Genomic DNA, 27,942 nt, shown 5'->3' on the forward strand with positions numbered 1-27,942 from the left:
GTTACACATCGTTGGAAAGCTTGGATATTACACTCTCAGAATCTATGAATAACTCAAAATGCCCCAGAACCGACTTGTGTCCCTAGTTTCCGTGACTGGTCACAAATGTAAATGTAAATGTAAAACGTTATTTATGTGTTTTAACAGCAAGATAAAAAATTGTTAATGTTTATATTTAAAAGAGTTTCTGATATGTTAGTGTTTTACCATAAAGTGTAGACCATGATAATATTAATTAAAGCGGTTTTAATCATTATAAAAACAACTACTTTGAGGATGCATTGGATGCGACAAAACCAATAAGAGTCTTTACCGAGTAAAGATTTTGTAAAAGGTTATCTTATTAGATATATTTGTAAAGGTTGTTGAACACAATCCCTAAATAAACAAAACAATTGGATTATTTGAACTTAATAGTTTTGGACTAAATTAAGAATGTTGACCTGATTCAACTAAATGGCATTGAATTAATCTTATGTAATAAACTTAAGTTTACTGAAATAAACAATGTTAATTAAATGCAACATTACCCTGTAGAACCTGTCGACATAAAAAGTTGAGTAAATCCACCATATGTTTTCCAACAAAATGTTGATTAAACATTAAAAGTTCAAAACATATGGATGGGTGGATGGATCGCAATAAGCCCCGTAACAAGCGTTTAGAAAGTAGCTAGGATGTATTATTTTGCGCAGACTTTAAGTGAACTTTTACCAACTATTAAGATGTTAAAGTTCAGTTATAGACCTTTAGCGCATTATTGAGTTTTTTATTGAGTAACCCAATTCAGGGTTGTTCAATATTTATCAAGCACCGCACTTGGTCAGATTATTCAGAAAAAGCGACAAAAGTAATTTTCTTATAAATCATCGTACACGGATGCACTGTGTTTTGTTGTATGCAGAGATTTTGAGGGCCACTCAAGGATGTCTTAATTCTTTGTTTTGGTGTATTTTTTAAAACATAGATAGATGTTTTACACAACCTACATGTCTCAAGTGAAGATGATGGCTTGAACCATCATTTTATTAAATTACACCAATTCCTGTGAATACTGTCGTATATGAACAAAGAGAAGACATAAGGTTCACTAAAATTACCGCTAACTGTAGGAAACAGATATCCAGGGGAAAGTGTAAAGAAAAACACCATCCAAAACATTACAATCACACCCGGCGATACGATAAGTGTTACGATAGTGTTGTTCAAAATGACACCGCGGTAAACAATTTAAGAACCCTAGAGCTGTTAAACATGCGGTTCAATTACAATGTTCAATATAAACAAGAATCCATCTCTAATGCGACTGAGCTCGTTTCACTTATTGTCGCGCTGTGTGTCTGTCTCCCGTGAGCCTGTCTCTTCTCCTCCTCCTCCATTACGTCTTATCTGCGTGCCGCTCTGCATTGGTAGCGCGCACGTGACTGTGCGCGCCGTGGCACTCGCGACCAGGTGAATTAAATTGGGGTAATCAGAAGCTCGCGCTCAGTTCAATGAGCGGGAGCACATATACACAATGCAATCATTTGGTTGTAATGAAATGGACTGAGAGGACGGCAGAAGTATTGTGCATCCACTGTGAGGAATGAGACTTTTGATTGTGACGGGCTATCGGTTTTTCACCTGTTACTTCTATTACTTCTGTTGAATTGGTCAAAATAAAATCATCTGAGTGAAATCCGAAGTCTGGTCCTTGTCAAGTTTGGACACCTCACAGCTAGAAGAAAACACTTGACAGTGAAAAACCGCCTCCCACTTTGAATGGAGTAAACCCAGGGCTTTATGTGGAATCCTCCAGCTTTCAGGATGTATTTGATGTTGGTTGTGAGGCCTTTCAGATGGTCAAGATCGTTGTGTGAAGTCAGGATGTCATCGACGTAGACATCTTCTTCCAGCACGCGTCTCTTCCTTAAAGTGACTAAATGAAGGCAAGTTTGCAGTCTCTCGCATGGCGACTTGGGCTATGCAACCGGCAGGTTTGTCTCCGATGTTGACTCTTGTTATGGCAAAATCTTCTATTTCAGCATCTTCACTGTCACGCCACAGGAATCTGTGCAAGTGGACCTCTCTATCTTCCAGCCAGACAGAGTTGTACATTTTCCGAATGTCACCCAGGCCAGCATAGACACCAGTTCGAAATCTCAGTAGGACAGCTTTGATCGGGTTCAGGACATCAGGACCTTTGATGAGGATATCGTTCAGACTGAGACCTCTGCACTTTTGGCTGCTGTTCCACACTAGTCTGACTGGGGTGGTGACTGAGTGTGGGTTTGGTGTGATGAGATGACTTATGTACCACACTGGTCCAGTCCAACTCTGCAGGACGTCTTCGGACAGCTTCACTGCAGCTCTGCGGTTCACCATCTCATGGATTTGTGCTCTGTAGGCTGCCTTCCACTCAGGTTCTTTTGACAGCTGCTTCTCAATTCTGAGGAATGGTGCCTCAACTGCTCTCCTGTTGTTTGGCAGGGTTGCTGGATCTTCTGCCCGCGGATACTTAGCATGCCAGTGTGGTTCGGTGCTGTGTACATCTCCAGTCGTGTAGGTCAAGCCATTTTTTATGATCTCCATCTCCCTTTCTTCTGCAATCGTCATTTCCTTACCCCCTGGCTGGCAGTTCCCGCAGCGACACCCTCCACATTTCGGCTGGCAGGCGGCTCCGATGCTTTCCCACCTCCACCACTTCAGAAAGTCTCTGCTGCTGGTGGTGTTCTAGACTGGATCTCGGGGTGGTCGGGATACTGGCAGGAAGTTGAGTCTATAGTGAATTCTCGATACTTGACTGCTGAAGTTCTCATCGATCTAGCGAAGTGAGTCTTGGATGAATGTGCCTTCAGGATGACTTCCTCCAAGAGGTCTGGATGCATGCCCCCGACTGTCTTACCGAGTGGACCGTCCCAGAGCACCAGGTCACCAACTGAACGGACTTTTTGGGGCACCAGCTGCCCTTCTTTGTGGCTGATCAGAAGCTGGATTTCTCTGGGTCTGATGAGGTCTTTGAGGGGAAAATCGGGGAAGATCTTCTGCAACTTGTCAGATGGAACATGCCTGTGCACTTCTGCAATCTTGTCAAGTCCATAGCAGATCAGCTGGTGAGACTTCAAAGTTCCTCTCGGAGTGCTGACGTGGATCTTAAGGAGGTAGCGCTTGGTTGCAACAGACACTTTCATCCCTCCAACGCCATGGACGACTAGTGCGACATCTTCACTGCGGAGGTTCAGCTTGCTTGCAGCTTTATGGGTTATGTAATTCGTGTCAGACGCAAGGTCAATAAGTGTTCCGATTCTTTGCCCGTCATTGGCAGTGACGTCAAGGAGCATCAGGAGCACTGGGTATTCGTGCAGACCAGTCTCCTCCAGAAGGCCTCTCTCCGTTGACCTGTTTGGACCTTACCATGTGAAGGATGATGTCAAGAAGAGAGTGACCATGAAAGTATGGGGCGTCGTGTTTTGCTGTATGTCCAGCCGAGCCATCCATGTCGAGCTAGCAAACACACTATCGACAGAGAGCTTCCTGTTTGCTTACCAGAGATTCACTGCTGTCCGAGGCCATCCCCGTAAAATCTGGTCTGATCCTGGTACGAACTTTGTCGGAGCGAGAGCTGTCCTAAAAGAGATGTACACTTACTTGGATCAAAAGAGAACAGAGTCACTTGAAGAATATGCTGCCAAAAATGGGACCACCTGGACGTGGAAAATCCTCCCAGCTGACTCGCCTCACCGAAGCGGGGCCGCCGAAGCCGCTGTCAGAGTCACCAAGAGAGCCCTTCAAAGCCTTGGCAATGTAGAAGGCCTTACCTTTAGTGAGTTTCTGACAGTGCTGCAGCTAGCTGCTAATCTTGCCAATGAAAGACCCATCGATGCCAGAGTCCAGAGTCGAGAAGAGCGCATCCAGTACATCACGCCGAACAACTTGCTGCTTGGTCGAGCCACACAAAGTGGAGATTTTAAAACTGTCGACTACACCATTTACCCATTCAAGAGGCTCAAAGAAGTACAAACGATGGTAAGCAACTTCTGGAAGTCCTGGAGCCAACTTGCTGGTCCGAACCTGTTCATTCGCAGTAAGTGGCATACTGCTGAGAGGAACGTTACCGTTGGGGACATAGTTTGGCTCTGCGACCAAAACGCACTGAGAGGGCAGTTCAGGCTTGCAAAAGTAATCAGCGCAAATCCTGATTTCAGAGGTGTCGTTCGAGATGTTCATGTGAAAGTCTCTCCAAGTTCTAGCACCTCTGTGAGAAATTCAAAACCTGGTGCCACGGATCCTGAATCGGGTACCATACTGCATCGGGACGTCCGACGCCTTGTGGTCCTCATGCCAGTGGAGGATCAAGTTAGAGACCAGCTCACTTGAGAGTACGATCTTTCTGGGCGTTGCCACGTAAAGATCGAGTGGGAGGTGTCGCGCTGTGTGTCTGTCTCCCGTGAGCCTGTCTCTTCTCCTCCTCCATTACGTCTTATCTGCGTGCCGCTCTGCATTGGTAGCGCGCACGTGACTGTGCGCGCCGTGGCACTCGCGACCAGGTGAATTAAATTGGGGTAATCAGAAGCTTGCGCTCAGTTCAATGAGCGGGAGCACATATACACAATGCAATCATTTGGTTGTAATGAAATGGACTGAGAGGACGGCAGAAGCATTGTGCATCCACTGTGAGGAATGAGACTTTTGATTTTGACGGGCTATCGGTTTTTCACCTGTTACTTCTATTACTTCTGTTGAATTGGTCAAAATAAAATCATCTGAGTGAAATCCGAAGTCTGGTCCTTGTCAAGTGTGGACACCTCACAGCTAGAAGAAAACACTTGACACTTATAACTGTTGATAGTTAGGTATAATCGTTAGATAATTTATCAATCAATTGAAATTTACGATATGTTAAAACATTTTGATGATGGGGCAAAAACTGCTTACCACATGTTTTCATAACTTACTGCTTACCGTCTGTTTTCTGGATCAGACCTAAAACTCTGGTGTCAAAGTATTGGTGTGGACGGAATAAAAATGAATCATCCCACCTTACACGTAAAAATACTGCTTATCAAAGACAATTCATTAGCTTAACTGCTGTTCGGCTACATGCACAAAATAACTGTGTATCTATGACCGTGCTGTGAAATGTGCAATAGTTAGACGAGTTTGAAGCGTAATAGTTTTATAGGTACCATAAAAACAGTAATACTCATCTTTCAGGATGATGTTTCGTAGACATAGTAGAAAGATGTTCTAAAAGAAATTTGATTGGTTTAGTCTTAAACACTCACATAGAAGGATTTAATTCTCTTTATGCTATATTTGCTCATGTTTCTCATAAATTCCTAAATGTTTGACCGCACTCGTAGACTATAGTTTTGCAAACTGTACAAAAACAAAAAGAAACAATATGTAAACGGTGTAATCGACTAGTATATAAAATGTCAATTACAAACATTCAAAACTGATTACAACTAGTCTTCCTGTATTTGTTTTAAATGGTTCGTGCCGTATTTACTTTTTTGAGGGAAAGTTGCACTAAAAAACGAAGTATCAATTTAGTTCTCAAACAGAAATACTATCGCTTAAATTATTAATGGTCATGTATTCCTATAAACACTGAATGTTGACGGCTGTCAAAGAAAATTCTTCAACTGAAAAACACATACAGTCCGACATTCAAAATGTGAAAAAGTGTCGTCTGTTATCTGAATAGTATTAGTAATACAACCATCTTTTGCAAACTTTTGTGTATTTGTTATAAACGATGCTTTCCAATCCTCTTTTCTTAGTGATTTGGTCTTTTGAATCTTACATGGATGTTTTGGACCGGGTGATTCCTGTTTATATTCCTGTTCCTGATTATAAAGATTATGTTTTAAAGGTAGGCCATAGTCTTTACAAGTGTGTGACAAAACATGTTGAATAAATATCGCTGCGGTGTGACAAAATAGGTTGGTGTGTAAAAATACACCCAAACATTTAAGCACAACTATGTGCACCCATACTAAGCGGGAGAATATCTAACTGTCGCTTGTGAACATTCCACCATCTGTGTATTTGGGGTCAGCGAACACCATTAGCTCATACATCTCTTTAATTTGTGCTGGATGTAAAAAATAAAGGTTAATAACAACCAAACGAAAACGTTAAATCAGCATGAAACCACAATATTAATAAATAAAATATGGTTTAATTCAAGTTTGATAATGACTTGCATATTATTTTCTTTTAGTAAAGCTATGCCTGGATCAGCCAACACAAAGTTTTGCGTTGTGGGTGAGACCGCACAAAAGATTACACCAATATTGGCTTTCTCGAACATTGCACAATTGCACTATGCCTGAAACTTAGTAATCAACATGCATTTCTAGGTCGGTCAAAAAAATCATCTGTTATCATTGTTTAGTTGTATTTTAAAACATTGTGTCAGGCGTATTTCGTAGTATGATTATCTTGTTCATCGTGTTATAACTTCATCGTGAGGCTGATATTTGTAGAAATAAGCAAAGTAAATGTATAAAACAAAAGAACCAGTTAATGGCCTTGCGTCCGAACACAACAGGTATGAAGATATGTTTGGTTTTAACTTTTTATTCTAACTTTAAAGCTAGATTATCCTTTGAAAAGGTTAATACAGTATTTGATTTTTGGGGGAACGTTGCAAACTAGCGTCGTTAAACTTAATCTTTGGTTTTTAAGGGAAATTAAATATTCTCGGCAGACCCCTTGACCCCTGAAGTTATGACTTCTGAAGATCTCTCACGTGTTGATTCACTCGGTTGAAAAATGCTGTTTTGTAATTTACACATCTGAAATTAAAGGTACAGTAGTTTTTAAAAAAACTTATTTTATTAGCTAAAATCAATGTCTTTATTCATAAACATGATCTCATTGGTGTAAAATTAGCTCTGCCAATGATCTGACTTATCCTCGAAAGCGAAGAATTTCTTATCTTTATTTACATGGGAAGGCCATGGAGACTTCCGTGTCGTTCCGCCATCTTGAAAAACTATAATAGCCGAGAGGGACAAAAAGCACTAGCCAACCCCAACGCGTTTTCGTTCAGAGCCGGCTGACTGAACCCGGCTGAAGCTCCCAAGGAGGTCAGTGAGAGGCGCTTGTTGTCACTCCCCCGGCAAAATTTGAAAAGGCTGCACTGCGTGGTACTTCATAATGCAATCCTAGTAACCAAAAAGCATATTCAGAACATATTCAAAACGAGGGTAAATATTAGCTTTTCCCCGGTGGATAGAGCTAATGAAGGAGAAAGACGTTGAAAGGGACGCTGAAGTCCTGCTTTCTTCTCGTAGGTAAGTCAATGTTATGGTTTAAATTACAAGCTTTTTTTCATTGCTTGATTGTTTAATTCATGATATAGGCAGCATAACAGTAGAACATGTATAGTTAAACTCGATGAAGTGCTATTGGAAGACATGTCGTAGCTTCTCGGTACATAATGGTTACCGTAGTTGCAACATGCTTTTGAAAAAGCGATGCGCTAGATGGGAGAAATTCCTACACAACGTACCTTTAAGGACTAAATTGTAGGGTCTTTAACAAACAGCTTTCAAAATGGAGGAGGTCAAAGGGCATGTTTTCCTGCTATAGAGTATCATCAGCTCCCCAAAAGGCTGTTCCAACAGACAAACTGTCGCATCAACAAATGATAACATTTTAAAAGATTTCTTAAAAACAAAACATAACAAAAACAAACAAACACATTGTGAAAAACTTTGACAACATGTTTCATGTGGCATGGACAAAAATACTGTTTGAAATAATTTGTATAAGATCTAAGATACCAAAGTACAGTTTTTGCTTTAAAATTTTAAAATTGCTTTAAACTGTTTAGTAAAAACAGTTTAGGTTAGGTTAAATTTATGTAAAATCTTTTATATCATACATAAGTCTTCTAAGAAGATAAATAGAAGATACGATTTTAATAAAACGTTAAAGATTTGATTTAAACAGTCTTTTAATTTTAAAAGATCTAATTTAAACTTTTAATATTTGAAATGAATTTAGTATGAATAAAACTTTTGGAAGCACACTAACTTTACTGTGACAGTGTACCCCAGAGGCTCATCTGTCCTGCATCTCGGGGCTCAAGCATTCATTTCACCCTGTAGTTTATCACTGAAGGTTCCTTGGAATGGGCTTTGTTTATGACAACTTAAACTATTTGCTTTTTGGACTGTTTTTATCATTGCATAAAGAACTAAATCTTCGGCACTATGAAAATGTAAGGTATTTATTTTTATATATATATATATATATATATATATATATACTTTTATTTTATATATATATATTAATTAATTTAGCTAAAACTATGTTTAAATCGTTTGAATACATTTTAGTAACATGTTTTTTATTATTCATTGAGTTATATACTTTATTTATAATCATTTAATTTAAATATAGAGATTAGTTAATTTATGGAACTGAGTTAGAATGAGTGCAAAACAGCTTAGAAATTATATTAAATTATTTATTTATTTTTATTTATTTATTTTGGAAAATGTAAAAATGCCTTTTTCTGTGATGGTCGTGTTTAGGTGTACGGGATACAGTACAAAAATCATTATGGCTATGACTATATTAATAAACATTATACTTTAGAGCACCATTAAACAAAATCATTAAAAAGATAAATAGAAGATACGACTGTATTACAACGTTTTATTAAGACTTTAAATACTTCATTGAATTGAATTTAAATCTTCTTTTATTTTTCTCACTGTCCACAGCAATGCGGAGGGTCTCATGTAACACACACACACACACACACACACACACACACACACACACACACACACACACACACACACACACACACACACACACACACACACACACACACACACACACACACACAGACACCCATTCCTCCTCCACTCTGAATCACAGAGTGTCAAAACGCCGGTGTGGGAGAAAAATACTTTGGGATATTTTGTATCAAAACTTTAAACTTATTGCATTTTTTTAAATACATTCATACGTTATATGGACAATGATGTGTTGGGATTTACTTCTTCAATTCTCTGAAAATGTAAGATGATTTTCTTTATTTTGTGTTCATCTAAAACAAAACTAATTGGTGCACTGTGTTTCAGTAAATTTAGAAAAGATGGTTATTTTTAAAATGAACGATATAATCATATCATTTATATACTTTTAAAGAACAGAATGTATTTCAACTCTACTTAGGGTGAAGATAATATATTTGTAAATGACTAAATGTAAATGTTATAACCGTTTCATATATACTTGTAAAGAACAGAACGTTTTCAACTTTAGTTAGTGTGAAAATATTATATTTGTAAATGACTAAATATACTTTTAAAGAACAGAATGTGTTTCAACTTTAGTTACTGGGAGAGATTTTCTCACTTTCACCGTCCTCAGCAATCCCATCTCCTCTGGAATATGGAGGGAGATCCTGTGAAGCCCCGTGTCAAAGTTCAAACATAAAACCTTCACAACTTCCATTAAATCAAACCCTTAAACCCACGAGGCCAGACACATGGCGGTAGATTTACTTCTTCAACCCAGGTGAAAATGTACTTATTTATTTTTTGTTTTGAAAAGATATTTTATTAACCATTTCATTTATATACTTTTTAAAGAACAGAATGTGTTCAACTTTAGTGTAAGATATTTGTGAATGACTAAATGTACATTTCATGTATATACTTTTAAAGATCAATGCTTTTTCAACTTTAGTGTAAGATATTTGTAAATGACTAAAATTTATAACCATTTTAAAGGAGCAGCATGCTTTTCAACTTTAGTGTGAGATATGTAGCATTATTAGAAAAACTCTTTTTCTCACTATCCCCATTTATATAGCGTGCTCAGGAATGCCAGGATATCGGATGACACGCACACACTCACAGACAGACGCACACACACACAGTGCGGAGACTGTCAGATGCAAAAGGAGAGAATCACTCGGAGGAACTTTTTCAAAAGATCCTCAACTCTTTTCAACTTAAACCCAATTCTCTGAAACGGTAAGATGATTTTACTTTTTGGACACCCCCATGTTTTATTCTAATCTATATGCGACATTAGAAAAATTATTTTCTCACCCCGACACGGCTGGCATGGAGGGGATTTCCCACACCAAGAAGTTATTTCCCCCCCGGGGTCAATAGGCCAAAATCAATGGGGCAAAGACAACTGGCAACTTGATATATCATACAAAGGTCAATAGGGTAAAGACAACTGTCAACTTGATCGATCGATAGGTCAAAGGTTAATCCCTACATTAAAGGACCTCCGGAACATCCTCCGGAATGTCAAAGGTTAATCCCTACATTAAGGGACCTCCGGAACAACCCCTCCGGAAGGTCAAAGGTTAATCCCTACATCAAAGGACCTCCGGAACATCCTCCGGAAGGTCAAAGGTTAGCCCCGCCCACCTGTCAATCATAGGGTCATAAATCATTTTGACATAAGCCGAATGGTATTACTACTAATACTATCTAATAACTCTGGAAAATGTACCAGAAGTGCTGGTAGTTTCATTTCGAGGAGCAACGGATCCAGCTGATGTAGTAAGTAATTTATTCTTAAATGCTTTGTTCTAATCGCGATATTGAATAGTGTCTGTAAACTGCAAAAAGACTGTTTAAATATGAATTGCGTGTCTGTGTGTAGGCTAAATGATGAATGAACGACACAGGCGCGCATGCATTGTTTACTACAGTTATACAGCGCGTGTCTGTGCCGTTCATTCACTCTCGCATCTACATTAGTAAACATGTTATTTTTACATGAACACATCCAAACTATATTGCTATAGCCTACTAAGATGAGTAAAAATAGACTGAAATATGTTGAAATAAAATGTCTGTATAAGCAACAAACTGCAAATTAACATGTGTATGCTAATATTTCATGATTAGTTATGGATAGATTATAAAGTTTTGACTGTAAAAAAAGACTACTGTCACATTAAATAGGTAAGCTTTTGTTCGCCAATTTCTGCTCATATGTTGAATATACTATAGTATGGGATGTTTTGTAGTAAGTAGGTATATGGGATTATCAACTAAGATGTTATTATAGTGTTTGTTCCAATATTCAAACTAATGACTCCTTACCTTTTTTAATACGCATGATAAAATGTATACTTTTTACAAAAAAAAGAATACACTTGAAATATTGTTAAAATTGTAATTGTTGTTGTAATTGTAACCTATTTGTAATTGGTTACAATTTCTAATTGTAAAATATATATATATAATTTATTTTGTCCGAGGTCGCATTCTTTGGTACACAGTGACACATCTGTGTGAAAGGCTAATTAATATGCAGCTCATTATGCGGCACCTTATCCGGCCTTTGTCTTCTCAGGTGTGAACACGCCTCCACGCATATTGCCTTTCCAAACAAAAGCTGTCTTATAAAATTTAAATCAATGTATTGTTTTGTGTAAATGATTAGGCAGGATGATTTTCAGATCATTTTAAAGCAAAAACTCTAGGCAAGAACACCCATTAGTCAAAAGTCTTGTGGACACATATTTAGTATGTGTTTTGTGGCCTTATTTCAGACACTTTAAGTTTTAGTGTTTTCAATAACCATACATAAACAATATTCTCTCAAAAATACAAACATGTACATACATCTTGCTCACATATGATGGTAGCCCTGTTTGTGCTAAATAGAGTGTAATTACACCTTTGCTATTAATATGTTTATAAGCAACTGAAAAAAGCACAAATGTCAGGGCATATCAAAACATCTCAAGGACCCCAAAAACACCTTAGACCCCAGAGGGTTATTGCAATCATATGCAATCAGAAGACTCGGTCATCATTACGATTTGTTTTAAAGTTAATTCTTCCCATACCTTGTATGCCATGTGATCATCTGCTTTCCACATGACCTGAAATCACAAAATAAAATAAGTTATTTTAAAACTCAGTATTACATTTACACATGTCAGAATATGTTCCATTGGGACAATAGAAAAACCTCAACTGACCATGATCTGGCAGCGGAGAAGGAAAGGCTAATGTCACGGGGTGACTAAAAGCGGAACTTTATTGGCGGAAGTTGTGTACGGGGAGCACTTCTGGTGAGACACGGGGCCGGTTCCGGGAAAACATGGAAGTAGGGAGAAACAATGAAGGAGAGCTGAGGAGCGCGATTGTTGTCAGCTGTGCGGCGGGGAAAGATCTCGAAGGGCGATTGGACCATGAGGAACATAAAAGAGGTTGATATTGAGAGGAAAGGATGCGGGGCGAGCGGAGAAGTGAACTGAGAAGACCCAGTGGATTTCTTATGGAGAGACAGCAAGGAAATGGCCAGCGGTGGGAAACATGGGACTTAAAGAGATAAGCGACGGTCTTCTTTCACTGAATGTGATATTGGAAATCGCTGCAGCTTTATTGGGTGGAAGATTCATCATACTCTGTTTGTTTCTTGAAGAGGTTGTGGTTTGATTGTGTCTGAAGGCATTGTTTTGAGAGGGAAGAGGAGTGCTTTTGGACGTGATATTGCAGTGCAGAGTTTGTTTACAGCTATAACAGAGGTTCTGTCTGCCGAGTCTGCTGTCCGGGACCGCACGCTGCCGTATTGGTTGAGGTTTGTGAGTGCAGTGCCGGTTACTTTAATCACGTGTTTGTTATCCAGTCCTGTGTCCAGGAAGACGGAGCTATCTTACTGAGTTCATACCGACCTGTTCTGCTTACCTGTCTATGCCGAAGTCCCGCTGAGCCAGTGAACTGAGTCGAACCTCCACGGTGGTTATCCAATCCTATGTCCAGTAAGCGAGAGCTATCTTATTGAATTCATACCGACCTGTGCTGCTTACCTGTCTATGCTGAAATCCCGCTGAACAGGTGAACTGAGTTGAACCTCCACTGTTGTTATCCAGTTCTGTGTCCAGGAAGACGGAGCTATCTTACTGAGTCCCTACCGACCTGTTCTGCTTACCTGTCTATGCTGAAGTCCCGCTGAGCCAGTGAACTGAGTCGAACCTCCACTGTGGTTTTCCTATCCTATGTCCAGTAAGCCAGAGCTATCTTATTGAATTCATACCGACCTGTTACCTGTCTATGCCAAAGTCCCGCTGAGCTAGTGAACCGAGTTGAATCTCCACTGTTGTTATCCAGTCCTGTGTCTAGGAAGACAGAGTTATCTTACTGAATTCATACCGACCTGTTCTGCCCACCTGTCTATGCTGAAGTCCCGCTGAGCCAGTGAACCGAGTTGAATCTCCACTGTTGTTATCCAGTTCTGTGTCCAGGAAGACAGAGCTATCTTACTGAATTCATACCGACCTGTTCTGCTCACCTGTCCATGCCGAAGTCTTGTTGAGCCAGTGAACCGAGTCAAATTTCCACTGGGTTATCCCGTCTCATGCCCAGGAAGACAGAGTTATCTTACCGAATTCATAACGACCTGTTCTGCTTACCTGTCTATGCTGAAGTCCCGCTGAGCCAGAGAATCGAGTTGAACCTCCACTGTCCAATCCTGTGTTCAAGAAGACGGAGCTATTTTACTGAAACCATATTAACCTGTTGAAGCAAGAGAGGCGATTAGCCTGTTTCCTTGTTTTATTTTTGCCTTTTTACCAAATAAATAAATTTGAGATTCATCTTACCCTTGTTGTCCGTCCTCTTTGCGCTGCGGAGTAGCTCCTCGGAGGGACTCAGTAAAAGGTCTGGAAGGTCTGGCTGGAAGTGCCTCGGCCTCCTCGGCCTGTGACACTAACAGTAAAGTTTTGAGCTGCCATGTGATTTTAGCTACATTTATAGAAAGTAAAAATGAATATGATATACTGTGACCTATCTGCATCAGTTACACCTAGGGGTTCATCATGTTATATTCATATTCTAGTCTTCCTGTTCTAGGCTTTGCTGTATCTTTATCAACAAGTACAGAACTGAATTTAGATTTCTTAACGGTTTTGATAGTTGCGAAAATTTGCCATGGTTTAACTTTAACTACAAACAAAAGACAAACAAAAAAACACGGTAAAGTTAGGCATATTTTTAGTAAAACTGTGGTTATCAAAATGGTAACAACTCCGCCAAAAAAACGTGGTTACTACAATTTTACTATAATAAAATCAAGGATATTTTTTTTAAGAAAAGAGTTTTCAGCTTCCAGACAGTGTTTCAAAATGTCCCGCCGTTTAAGAGATTGATTGACTGACTATCATAACGAAGATTTTGTACACACTTGGAAGAACTTTGATACGCATAACAAGTCTACTAAAGCTTGTGAGATGTGGGTTCAACTGATCTTGCTTAAAACAGATAGAAAATTGAAAGACGCATGCTGCAGTGTTTTGTCCTCCAGCTCTCGACGGCAGTTACGACTGAACATTTAATAATGCTAACGTTAGCTTGGAAACTGTCATCTTAACACAAATGTAATACAAAATATCGTTCACATGTAACTCAGTATGAGACTCTTACCTCAGCCAGTGATCGGTTGGCATGATGTCCGCTGTGACGAACTAGGCTCACTGAAAAGGCACGTTATTTCTGAACGGACTGACTGACACTCACTCCTGCTCACGGCTGCTCCTGACGAATACGATTATAGCTTAGGACCACCGTGATCACAATCCACGTCACGAGCGTAGACTCAATTCAAATCTCCTGCTTGACCTTGACCTTGACACAGATCTGACCAGCTAACCATTGTGGGCGGGACTAAGCAACGGAAAAGTATTGGCGGACAATTTAAATCTGCACCATCCCCCGCGCACACACGCACGCACGCACGCACACACACACACACACACACACAGCACAGGCACACAAAGCCACGCAATGTGCAGCAATGCAGATTTGGAAAAATATTCATAAAAGACATAAAATATACATGAAATTAGGGGAGAATCATACAAATGATGATCAAAATGAGCATCAATTTGCAAGACAAAATGAAAAAAATAAAATGATTCAATAGGCCTGCCTACTGTATGTAGCCTACTGTATGTACAAATACTAACCTATTATTTAACCTTAAAACACACTTTAACACCCACATGCTTAATGATCTTCAATAAAAACATGTTAAATGACTGCTGATTTCTGTAGTGTTGTAAACCTTGTTCTTCTTAAGAGTAGAAAAACTCAGAAGCGTAAAACCAGGAGACTTGGCTTATCTTTTAAGCAGGATTCTTTATTTGCTGTACTCTGCTTTGTTCAAAAATCGTACCCAAGTCTAACTCAATATCTAAAAACACAGTGTTTTATCCCTCCAAAGGGGGAGGGATTTACATAAAAGGGGGAAGGCAATCTGAACAAAGCATGTAAATGTGAAGTACAGGAATCAGCCTTTTACTGGAAGTTCCACAGCCCTGATCTCGTCAGCATAACAGGGTGATTCAAATGTAAATATCCTAATCCAATCAGCCAGACTCTTCACCGACTGGGACAGTGGCTCCGAGAGCCATTAGAACAAGAGGTGAGAGTTTCAGTAATCTGAATGAATCTCTTACTGATTTCATCATGATAATTCTGATATCATCATTTATACTTCAAATGCTAAATTCAGTATACTAAACTTTCTCAGTATATATAATATTGTATTGGAACCTAAAAACATTTAATAAATTTGTAACACTACAGTAGTTATACCTTCTTTTCTTTGTTTTCTAATTTCATAGAAAAAATCTGTAAAATATTACTTAATATTTTATGTAAAATTACACACAAACCTGTAAAAATACAGACAAATTCCTTTAAAAAAAAGTAAAATTGATGTAAAACCAAAATACAAGAAATTACCTGTAAATTTAATAGTGGGCCTTTAAATTACAGCATTCACAGGCATTCACTGTATAATGACAAAACGGCACAATTCTGTAAAAAAAAATATACAGACCGTTACCTGTAAATTTACTTTTTTTTGTACAGTGTATATCTATTAAGTCTACTGTCACCCTTCCTAAACTCCCAACACTGTGCTAACAAAGAAACTGAAGGAAGAGCTGACCCAAAGCTTTTAATTTTTACGAAATAATTTAATACCAATTTTGCACGTCGAAGCCTCAGCGGAACCTTCCCTGCTTCCACTAGCAGCGAGAGAATCGGCGTTGTCCGGACTGCCCCTGTACATATCCTCAAAAGCCCTAGATTGAACCACATCTAACTTATTAAGCGTGGACCTAGCTGCTGATCCATATGCAAGACACCCATAATCAAAAACTGATCTTATCATGGCTTTATAAATCATCAGCATAAGATTCCTGTCTGCACCCCAAGAGCACCCCGCCAAACACCTCAAAATATAATATAATAACCTTTCCACATTTATTCACCATTCTAAATACATGTTCTTTATACGTTAGCTTTTCATCTACCCATACCCCAAGAAACTTAAAAACCCTGACTCTGTCAAGAGGTTCCCATACAACTTAAGACCTAGACTGTTGTAGCCATAATCAGATGATCAGCGCAATCATGTGGTTTTAATCAACTAGATTCTAATTAAGTAAACACTCCTCCACTCTTCAGATTGTGACAAAAACAGATGTCATGGGACTTTTTAAGTTACCAATTCACACACGAAGCAAATGGTGCTGGGACTTAATTAAATTACCGACGCCAGAAGTGCCCCCGCGGCGTTTCTCTCTGATAAGTAATCACAGGATCCTCTGTCTTACCAGGGGCGCCTCTCTGGCCGGAGATCCCGTGGTGTCCCCTCTGCACGACACCTCACCAACACAGACAACCTTGTGTAATCGAACCACACTGGTCATTGTTATCCAGACTTAAAACTCATCAAATCCGAAGGACGCACACACATACACGGAACTGAAGACGATCAGGAGTCCAACGCGTGACTGACCACGCGACGAACTCTGAATACACACACACACACACACAAAGAGACAATCATTCTGAACCACGGGTAGTTAAACGTAACGTTTCAAATGTACAAATGTTTTCTGGTTGTTTTCAGGATTCCCTTGTAACTTAATTGATATAACTGTAAGCTTTTATGATATGTGAGCAGTCTGACCTTCGTTTAATCACGAAAAATCACGTATCTGCATTTTACTAGCCCTAGGAATGCCGCGAGTGGTATGATTGGAATCAGAGAAATCAAATAAGATCGAATCACTAACCCAAAATGCAGTATGAGGCATACTTTATTAAATCCTAGTTTAGAAGTGTATTATTACTAAATTTGTGGTCTCTATGCACATGACCCAGAAGGCGTGTACTTCGCGAACCATGAGGTTTGCCGACACGCCTCCTCCCAAACGATTGGATCAGACGCGTACGAAAGGCGTGTCTCGAGCGCCTTCAAAACCAGGAGCGCCATGTCTCCTCTGTGCTAGCAGTCCTACGCCAGAGAGAGGTTCCCTTCTTCAACAAGAACTCCAACCGGAGCTCTTCGTTTGCTTTCTAAATTTCGTTTTAATCTAAGTTTTCTTTCCGTTATCTACCTCAGTTGATAGTTTTCCTTCGTTCAGTGCACTCACGAACGAAACAAATTTAAGATTAAGCATCCGTCGTACGAGCTGAAGAGATCGCAACATCTACCTCCGTCCGAACGAAACTTCGGACATTCAGCCTACGTTTCCTTTCAAACCAGCTGCACAAAAGGGGCCATATCAATGCAAGTATAATCTAAAATAGAATGCTGTTTTTAAGGTTGTCTAGAACTTCCTAAAAAGCCTTTGGGTCTCATTTTGAAGTAACTGTTTGAACTGTTCTGTCCTGAGAAGATTTCTCTCTCTCTCTCTCTCTCTCTCTCTCTCTCTCTCACCCTCTAACTTTCTCTCTCCAATATTTCGTATTGCCATCATTTTCTGTTTCGTTGTAATTGTTTGTTTTGCTATGCATATTTACTCCTGCGTGATTTTAAGTAGTTTATGTAATCTTTAGTCTTGTTTTATTAAATTCCATAATCCTTTGAATTGAATCTGTCTCATGGTTCCATACTTGAAGTCCCTGAAAATGTCGATATAAGCTCCAAGCTCTATTTGGTTTAACTATTGAAGTATCTAAAGTGCCTGACACGAAAATATCCTTCCTTGTGGCCACAGGAAAGTGTGTTTTCGTTGTGTACCGGCTAGTAAATTGTGATAAAGGAAGTCTTCTCCTCCACGTCCGCTGGACGGACAGGTTGTGTGATAACTGAACTTGAATCATATCAAAATTTACTCGCATAATTTATATGAATTTACCGACCTATATTAATAATTAATACGAACAATCGTGTTAATTGTTCATATACGGTGAGGTTTAGTCTATTCCCTATTTGGGATAATTTAATGTATGTAGACAATGAATATTCATGATCTGATGAATATTATTCCCCGTTTAAGCTAATAATTTCCCCAAAACAAGTCATTGTCGCTACATATTATGGTGGAGAATGCGGGCATTTTCAAACTTCATTTTGAGACCAATATTCAGATTCATATTCATGTGTGTTTTGAGAGTTTAATATTGCGTACGTGCGTCTGCATTGTGTAACGTTATAGTCGACTCAAAAACTGAGCAAGGCAAAAGCCATGCCACACCGATAGTGCTGGAAAGAGGTCTAAAGCATTTCTTTTTAACACTACTGGATGTGATGAAAACTGCAGTCACAATATTTTAAAAGGCCCAGGTTAAGGAAGAGAAAAACATTTCTTTCGTTTGCCTGTGGTACGTTAATATTGTTCGAAGTCCTGTTTGAACGAAGAAATCTTCACTCAGGCGTATTACCGGTATATTTTGTGAACTGCGGGAGCGAGAATCCTCCCGTCAGTAAAAGATCCTTATTTTATATCGTTAGCAACGATAACTTCGGGTTTCAAAACGCTGGCTTAGCTACCCGGTGGAAAATCCCGTTTCATTTTCTGTGCAGACCGAGCACAAAGAGATCCGCCGTGATCTTCGTAAAGTATACTTGTCGAATGTGTGTATACTTGTATCGTGTAGAAATCTGTATTCTGTACGCGAGGAAACTTTGGATTTCCTTAACAGGCGCGCGTCAGTTTCAAATTACTACGCTCGTGAGTTTGGCTCGCGTGAGCGCGACACCGCCACCGCGTGGGCAATAGCAGGTAGGACCTGCTACCCAGTGCTTCCCTCCCGGTCGTACTTTCCTCCAAATTTACTGCGATGATTGTTAAATAAGCTGCCTAAATACATACGTGCATTTACAGCTTGCTAGTTCGTAAAACAATCCTCCTTTTGGGCTGAGACATTTTATTTTAAGTACAATTCACGGAAGTGAATTGGGGCTTGAGTCATAGAATTCCTCAGTCCAAATCACTGATAGCTCACGTGGAGACAGACAGACGCCCCCTCGCGGCGGCACTCCTCCAGGCCAGCTATCACTCTTCTGCTCAAACTCACTCGGTCTACCCTTCACTATTTCTATCTGTCTCGATGACTCAGTTCTGTTTTATTTTAATTTTATTTTTATTATCGTACTAATAACTTCAGTAGTATGGTGATTTATTATCAGAAATCATTCTGATTCCTCTGCAAAACAAACTCTTGTTTCTCCTTCCCCAGTGTATCTAGAGTTGATTTGAAACAATTATTATTATTTTATTTTTATTTATTCTGTTTTCCTCCACTATAAATTTCTCACATTTCAATCATTAATAACCCCCTGAAAGGAAAGACGCCACCTAGTGGCAGATACCCTTCTCAAGCCAGCTATCAGCCTTCTACTGAACTTAAACTGTATGAAATCATTTTCATTTATGCTTTTCCAGAGGATTATTTTACAATCATTACGAATGACTTCAGTGTTGTTACAATTATTATAAGAAATCAGTCTAATCCTCTTTCAATCTCCCCCAGGCTCATGTGGATTTAAGTTAAACCAATTTTGATTTAAATTTAAATTGTGTCAAACAGTCCAGGTGAACCACAGAGAGGAAGTGCGCCCCCTTGAGGCCCCAAACCCACTACAGCGACCTATCGCGCCCATTTCCGGCTTCCATCTGCATTGAGTTATTGCTAACTTCCAATCGGGTTAGGTTATTTTTCAATAACTACCATCCTGTCTAATATATTTCTGTGCTATCATCAGTTGGCAAAAGCCGTTCATCTTTTATTTTAGTTTTCCTGTCCAGGTAAATTAGTTTTTCTAATTTTGTTACTACCTTACCCCTCCTCAGGTTTATTGTAGTTTCTGTTTTACATACCTAAATTACTCAATTTGGGTTAAGAAGGAGAATCTTAATTCCCTTTAAGCTCCCTTGTTCAGTCCATTTTTTTTGTTGTATAGGTAAAAACCTCAGCATCTGCGGTGGATTGTGGGAGTCCTGGTTGATCTCGGTGGGCGAGTCTGCTGACTGGCGTCGCCGACACTGACCGTGCGGTGACTCTCGAGTTCTTTCATCTCTGCCACGGTTTACGGCACGCAGTAAGTGACATCAGCAATCTGGTGCTTTGTAGGGTCAACCATCAAGCCATCGCACAAGTCAATTGTTGGGAACGGTGCACAAACCATAGGCGAAAGCGCCACGCCAGTTCGCTGGTGGGTTCTGGGCCCCGCCCACCTTTGCAGTGCGGTCGGCCGGTTGATACCTCGGAGATTACCAGGTTGTGTTTACATGTCACGCGCTGTTTGAGAGGGTGTAACCGTGACCAGAGCAACGAAGAGTCCGGAGTCACGGCGGTCAAGTGTTTGGCGGCGCCGGAAAGTTTGACCACGCTTGCTGGGTCCAGCTTGGTTCGACCTCAGTTCACCTCAGGTAAAAAAACAAACAAAACTGATTTGTATAAAACCCTGACACTTAATATAAGCCACAGAATATCAGACATTCCCCCGGATAGATTTTCTAAGCGTTTGGTTACCTCTTTCCCCCTAAGACACACCCTCTTAGTTCTTAGAGGTTACGCTACAGAGCAGGTCAATTCACTTAGGTGTTATTTTCACTGCGATATTTTGATTTTGCTTTCCCCTCTCAATCTTCTATTCCTTTGTTTCGTTTTGTTCTGTTGTGCTTTGTTTCTTTCAGAGACCCCAAGGAAGTTAAACAATAAGAGTGACAACCAGGCAGCCTCTATTTTCGGGTCCCACGCTGACCTGCATAAGTTGGCCCACCTAACTGTCTACGGCAGTTAGCCAAAATTTCTATAGACGGCACGGCCGTACTACGGCTCGTTAGCCTCAAAAACAAAACAAAAGCTTGGATTGGCCCTTTTTGTGTGTGTTGTGTTTCTCTCGCCCTACAGTGAGCAAAAATGTCACGCGCTTCCAGTCCTGCGGCCCATTGGAGCAATCTGGATGCTTGGTTAGGAGCCATGACAACCGGCTGCCTGCCCAAGGACGCTGGCGACCCAAAACCCCTGACCCGACAGGAACTGGACGCCGAAGTAGACCAGCTAATGTCCAACGACCCCACGCAGGCCTACAGCTCAAAGGAATGGAGCCGGATAATCGGAAGCCTAGCTCACAACTTAGCGGCACAGGCACGCTTGGCGGAGAAGGACAACGCCAATCTGGAAAAGGAAATTGCAGGACTAAAGACTCAACTAAAGGAGGCCCGCAAAAAGAAGGACCACACGCAGAAACGTCTGGATCAGCTACTTCTGGAGGCTGAAGCCAAGGACGAAACGCGCCCAGAATTACAAGAGGAAGTGGAAAGACTGCAAAAGGCCTTGGAGGATCTGCGCACGGACACAGACAAAAGGTTGCAGTCGGAAAAACGGACCATGGAGGAACTCCAGGACAAACTGCTACATGGCGACGCTCTGCTGAAAAGAGCAGAGATTGAATTAAAGGACAGAGAGGCCAAAGCCAAGGCCTGTGAAAGACATTTGCAAGCAGCCCGAGCTGAAATTAACGAGCTTGTACAACAGAGACAAGATCTAAAAGATGAACTTGACATTGTCCACAGAGAACTGAAACATTCTATCAGACTGCAGGGCAACCTGGAGGGGGGAACACCCATCACTCCGTTTCCCCTTACCAGCGAGCCTGCACGTTTCAGCCAATCCCCCAAAGCTGAAGGAGGGGAAGCAAGCCCACGGCACGGCACCACTCTAGCCAGCCGCTACGAGCTCCCACCAGCTGAAGAGGAGCAGGGCCCCAGACCGAAGGGCAAGGCCATCGGTCACCACACGGCCCCCAAAGAACTGGACAAGCTTGCTAGAAACATCCCGACTTTCACTCCCAATCCAGCAGGAGGCCACGATGTACACTCTTATTTAAAAGACATTGATTTTCACTTACAAACTGTGGACAACGCCACTACTTGGGATAAGTTGTATCTTCTCAGGATCACTTCAAGCCGTGACGTGAGAAGCTTCCTCGACCGTCAACCAGAAACTGTCAAGATGGACTACCAGCAATTGCGGCAAGCTCTGATTCGTGAATTCTCCGATCCAGAATCAGACCAAGGTATCATAGCGGCAATGGACCTGAAACAAGCCCGGCTCGAAACGCCACAAGCGTACTACGGCCGCCTCCGACAAGCCTACTTCGGATCACGCAATGAGCCAGGCATGGAAGAGGACTGGAATTTCAAGACCCTGTTTCTGCGGAATCTCCACCCTACCCTCTCCCATCATCTGGGAGTCTTGGCTGAGCCAAGGACTATGTCAATTCAACAATTGCGTGACTTGGCTCACAAAGCATACACCAAACAAAGAACTATCTCTGAAAAGACTGTGAGAAACCCCACAATCTGCCCCGTCTCTGAGCGCCGCTCAGAGCTGCCCCTAGAGGGCGCACAGCACCCCACTTACAAACCTGTCAACAGAGAGTCAAGACCGTTTCAGGCCAACAGAGGTCAGCGCGGTCGTGGGGGTGCTCGCCCAAGGCAACAGAACGACCACTCTAGGCAATTCTGGGACCGGCCTTGCCCCTCCCACAACCAAACGGAAGGGGGCACCTGGGAAGCCGGCCGGCAACCCAGAAGGAGCCGACCTCCATCTCCCCGAACACTGAGCCCAGAGAGCCGGTCGAAGGACCCCTCTCGACGTGACACTGATAAGCTGCGGTTGGAGCCAAAATCCAACAAAAACAACACAGCCACGGTTGAAGCTGCAGAACTTCTGAGCGTGCTGAGAGAGTTTCTTCAAAGGAAACCTCGCGAGGATGACAAAGATAAACCAGACACCGCATGACTAAACCTTAGGCCTGAAGCCAACTCCACTCCCAACGTTCCTCCCACTGACAGCCCCACAGACACTGTCAAACCACAGACTATGGAACTCGCGGTTACATCACAAAGTGACAGCTCCACTCACTCCCTCCAACTGACAGCCCCCCAGAACACTGTTTGTCTGCCACAGATTAGTGAATTCATCGTTGCATCACCAACTGACAACACCCCTCACTCACTCCGGCTGACAACCGCACTTCCTGAACAAAACGCTGCACTTCCTGAACAAAACTGCAGCAGCGCTCACACAAAGGTACCAGACAGTGCTGTCTTGTTGATCTGCACCCACAACGAGCCACACGACACATACCCGCACTGTTTATCGATCAACTCGCAAGACCCCACACCAAAACTCCTGGGGAACCTGATCGAAAAAGGAGTGGCACGCAAACTCTACCTAACCATCACTTTGGAAAAGGAGGTGAGAATCGAAGCCATGGTGGACACCGGCTCCGATCTCACGCTAATTTCGGCTCAACTCTTTGAAAGACTCAAATTTGAAGCTCTAAGACAAAATCGAACTCTTAACTTCCACACTTGTGAGCTGAACGTGCAGTCATACAGCCAAAATGACATTCAACTAAGAAACGTAGCTCCCATTCACCTGGCAATTGGTCCTATGAGCCTAGTACACCCTGTCTACGTTTCGCCAATGAACATTTATCCATTTCTCATAGGCAAAGACCTGCTGGATCGATTCGAACCGTTACTGGACTTCAAACACCTGCAGGTTTGGGCTCAGGTGCGTGAACCCCTCCCCCTCCAGCCACACATGTCTGCTCAGCCAGAATGTCAGGTCACAGGGTTCACGGGAATTCCCTCAGACAGACATGACGACCCAGTCACAACAGCCGATCAGGGGTCAAGTTCACTACTCTGTACTTTCAAAACCAGCCGAGGCTCTGATACCTACTGCCCTCAGGTCAGGACTGACCTACAACTGCAAGATATAACCACAACAGACATTATCCTAGCACTATGGGCAGACAACTCAGCCATCAGTCTCTCATTATTCAATGCAATCATTGACAAAACACCGGACCTGACTTATACCAGCAAACGCACACGTTTCCCTCTCAACGCACATCCATCTTCCATGATAGCTGCAAAAGGGATCTGTGCTTTGAAATTAAAGTGGAATAACCGGTGCCTGACCCATTACTTCCTGATCCTACCGGATCCGGTCCACGATGTCTACATTGGAGCAGACGTTTTGCTTCGTCTCAAAGCTCATGTGGACATGCTCAATGAAGTGGTATGGGCCCCAATGACTTTACAACCACCTGTTCTCATCGATCATGAAAATCTACTGTCAGGGCAGACCATCCCAGAAGTCTGCACCCTAATTAACGAACAGAGAACAGTGATACCGGCCTATACTAAAGGGGTCACTGTACGGCTCATCATGCGACGTGGCCAAACCTTAAACCACAAGCTGGCTTTCTTCCAACCTTCACCTGAATGTGGAAACCTGGGACTCACACTCGAAGCCACACCCCTCACAGAAGTGTCATCTCGGGTAGTCTACATTCTGTTCAACAACTGCACAGCAACGAACATCAACATCCCCAGATCCTACAGGCTAGGATGGCTAGTGAGCCACGACTTTCATGACTTTGAACTTGTATTACCTATCATTGGGCCCATCCCACCTGCACTGATACCTGAAGGGCACACTGACAACACAGTGTTCACAGTACCCTTCCAACTCATTGCTATCACATCTGTCATGTCAGTAGCCAAAGACCAAGTGTGCAGAACTGAGCTGACAGAGGACCAACACCTCGCAGTGTACACAGTCACTCACCAGCCTGTCAGTGAGACTAATGCACCTGCTACACCTTTAAAAATCAACCCGACCGATGACACACCGACAGAGGAGCCATATCAAGGCTTTGAATCTCAAGTGCAGCAAATTCTACAAGATGCTGATGCGCTTCAGGACGACGCAGACCGCCAAAGCCTAAGACATGTCCTTTATAAGTTCAAAGACTCCTTTGCCAAAGACTCGTTAGACTGTGGCCTCACCCACCTCCACACGGTGCGCATCCCCACGCATCCTGAGGCTCCTCCCACTTTCGTCAAGCAGTACAAAATTCCCATTGCCTCGCACGAACCAGTGCAGGAAATCATCGAATCCATGCTTGAGAAAGGTGTCATCCGCCCATGTAACAGCACCTACTCTGCCCCCATCTGGCCCGTTCTCAAACCGAATGGGAAATGGCGGCCCACCATTGACTATCGAAAGCTGAATCAACAGGTGCCATTATCACGGTGGCCCATGACACAGCTGGAACAGGAAATACCCCGAATCAGAGGAGCAACCATCTTCTCTACACTCGATGTGGCCTCTGGATTCTGGACTATTCTGGTGCACCCAGAAGACCAACACAAGTTGGCATTCACATTTGGCAACCGACAGTTCACCTTCAACAGATGCCCGTTCGGGTATGCCAACTCACCAGCTGAGTTCAACATCTTCCTGAACAAAGCCTGCCCAGACGCCAGGATGAGAGGTAACCTGATTTACGTAGACGATGTTCTCATGAAGAGCACGACGGTGGCCGACCACCTGAAAGAAATAGACTATGTTTTGAACCAGTTGTCCGCTGCTGGCGCTAAAATAGCGTTACACAAGGGACAGTGGTGTCGTACCAAGGTTAACTACGTGGGCCTGCTCATCGGACCCCATGGCATTGAACCACAATCAAACCGTATCCATGCCATTCAAAACATCAAGCCTCCCACTAACGTCTCCGAACTACGAAGTTTTCTAGGGGTATGCAATTACTCTCGACAGTTCATCGAAAACTATTCAGACATCGCCAGGCCCCTCACGGCTCTGCTGAAGAAAGATTGCCCTTTCGTCTGGTCAGACGCTCAACAACATGCCATGACAGAACTAAAAAGACATTTATGCACAGCTCCTTGTCTCGCTTACCCCGATCCTCAAAAGGAATTCTACCTGGAAGCTGGGTTTTCTGACCAATGTCTCAGTGCTGGCCTATACCAACGGCACGACCAGGACAAAAAGGTGGTCGCATATGCCAGCAAGACACTTCTCCCTCCAGAATGTAAATTCTCAGACTGCGAAAAAGCTTTGCTCTGCACAGTATGGGCCGTACAGCGTTTCTCCAACTACATTGGAGCACAGAAAGTTATAATAGACACTTGCCACCAGCCCGTAATGTTCCTCAACAGCCAACGCATCCGAGATGGTGTGGTAACCAATGCACGCATAGCCACGTGGTTAATGGCTCTCCAAGGACGAGATGTTGAGGCCCGATACGCACAAAATCACAAGTCGGCGTTGGGAAACGGCCTGGCTGCATGTCAAAACTGCTCTGACAACTCAACTGCTGCGATGCTGGACACACCAGAACCCCAACAGCCACAACTGACCTGTCACAGGTACTTTGACAAGAATGTGTGCGACGGCATGCCCACAGCTTATGTCGACGGATGCTCCTACAACCACGAGGGCATACTACAGGCAGGTGCAGGGGTACTGTGGGTTGACAACCACCCATGCCCACCACAACACTTCAAACTGGGCCCCCAGTCATCACAATATGCAGAGGTAGCAGCAATTCTCATAACTCTGCAAGTCGCATCCGCCCATAACATCAGAGACCTTCTCATCTGCACAGACTCTAACTATGCCAGACTCAGTTTTGTATGCCATCTCCCAATCTGGAAACAAAACGGTTTCAAAACGGCAAACAACAAGCCTGTCAAACACCAACACCTGTTCCAGGAATGTGATAACATCACAAAAACAAACGATGTCACCGTGTACTGGAAAAAGGTAAAGGGACATTCCAAACTACCAGGCCAAGACAAAGACCTTAATGACCACACCGATGCGCTTGCCAAAACCGGCGCCCTACACGGTGAGCTGTGGTCTCCCCCAAACCCCTTACCCACCCCCGCCGTTGCGGTACTCACCCGCAGCAAACGGCCCTTAACTACTACTACACCAGCTTCACAAATGCTATCGCTAACTCCGCAAATTTCCAACAACGATATTGCGGATATGCAGGCCACAGACACTGCCATAAAGACAATTCTTGACCACCTCTCTGACCCCGCCTGCCACCCGATCTCACCATCTGACATCGATGCTGACTCATACCTCAGACATCTACATAACTCCAGACATAGGCTGCGTGTGCTGGACAACATTCTATGGTTTGGCCCTGATGACACCACACCGCCTAGACTCGTGGTGCCACTGTGCCAAAGGGGGGTAATGCTAATGCACGCCCACAACACACCCTATGCTGGACACCACGGTACCAAAGCCACGTATGAGACACTTAGACAGGTGGCATACTGGCCAGGCATGCAACAAGATGTGGCAGAGTATGTGAGAGAATGCTTGGTCTGCTGTCAATTCCAACCATCAAACCCAAATCACAGAGCCCCACTGCAACGCAGAGGAATCACGTTCCCGTGGTCAGACCTCCAAATTGACTGGGTAGGACCTCTGCCCAGGTCAACAAGAGGCAACAAGTACTTTCTCACGGTGGTGTGTCAGTTTACCAAGTGGGTAGAGTGTTTGCCAGCACCTAACGACACTGCCCAGACAACAGCATATCTCCTGATGAACCACATCTTCTCCCGGTTCGGATTGCCACTAAGAGTCAACTCAGACAGAGGTACCCACTTCACTGCCGAGATCATGCAAAAGATCTGGAGATGTCTAGGGGTACAAGCTAAACTTCACATTAGTCAGCATCCAATCGCGTCTGGTCAGGTAGAGAGATCGAACCGAACGGTGGTCCACATGCTAAGAAAGTACGTATCGGCTAATCAGAAAGACTGGGATGTGAAACTCCCCCTCGTGCTGATGG

Source organism: Siphateles boraxobius, unplaced genomic scaffold, assembly GCF_051911475.1.
Source record: "Siphateles boraxobius isolate OS27281-9 unplaced genomic scaffold, OSU_SipBor_1 100, whole genome shotgun sequence".
Lineage (NCBI taxonomy): Eukaryota > Metazoa > Chordata > Actinopteri > Cypriniformes > Leuciscidae > Siphateles > Siphateles boraxobius.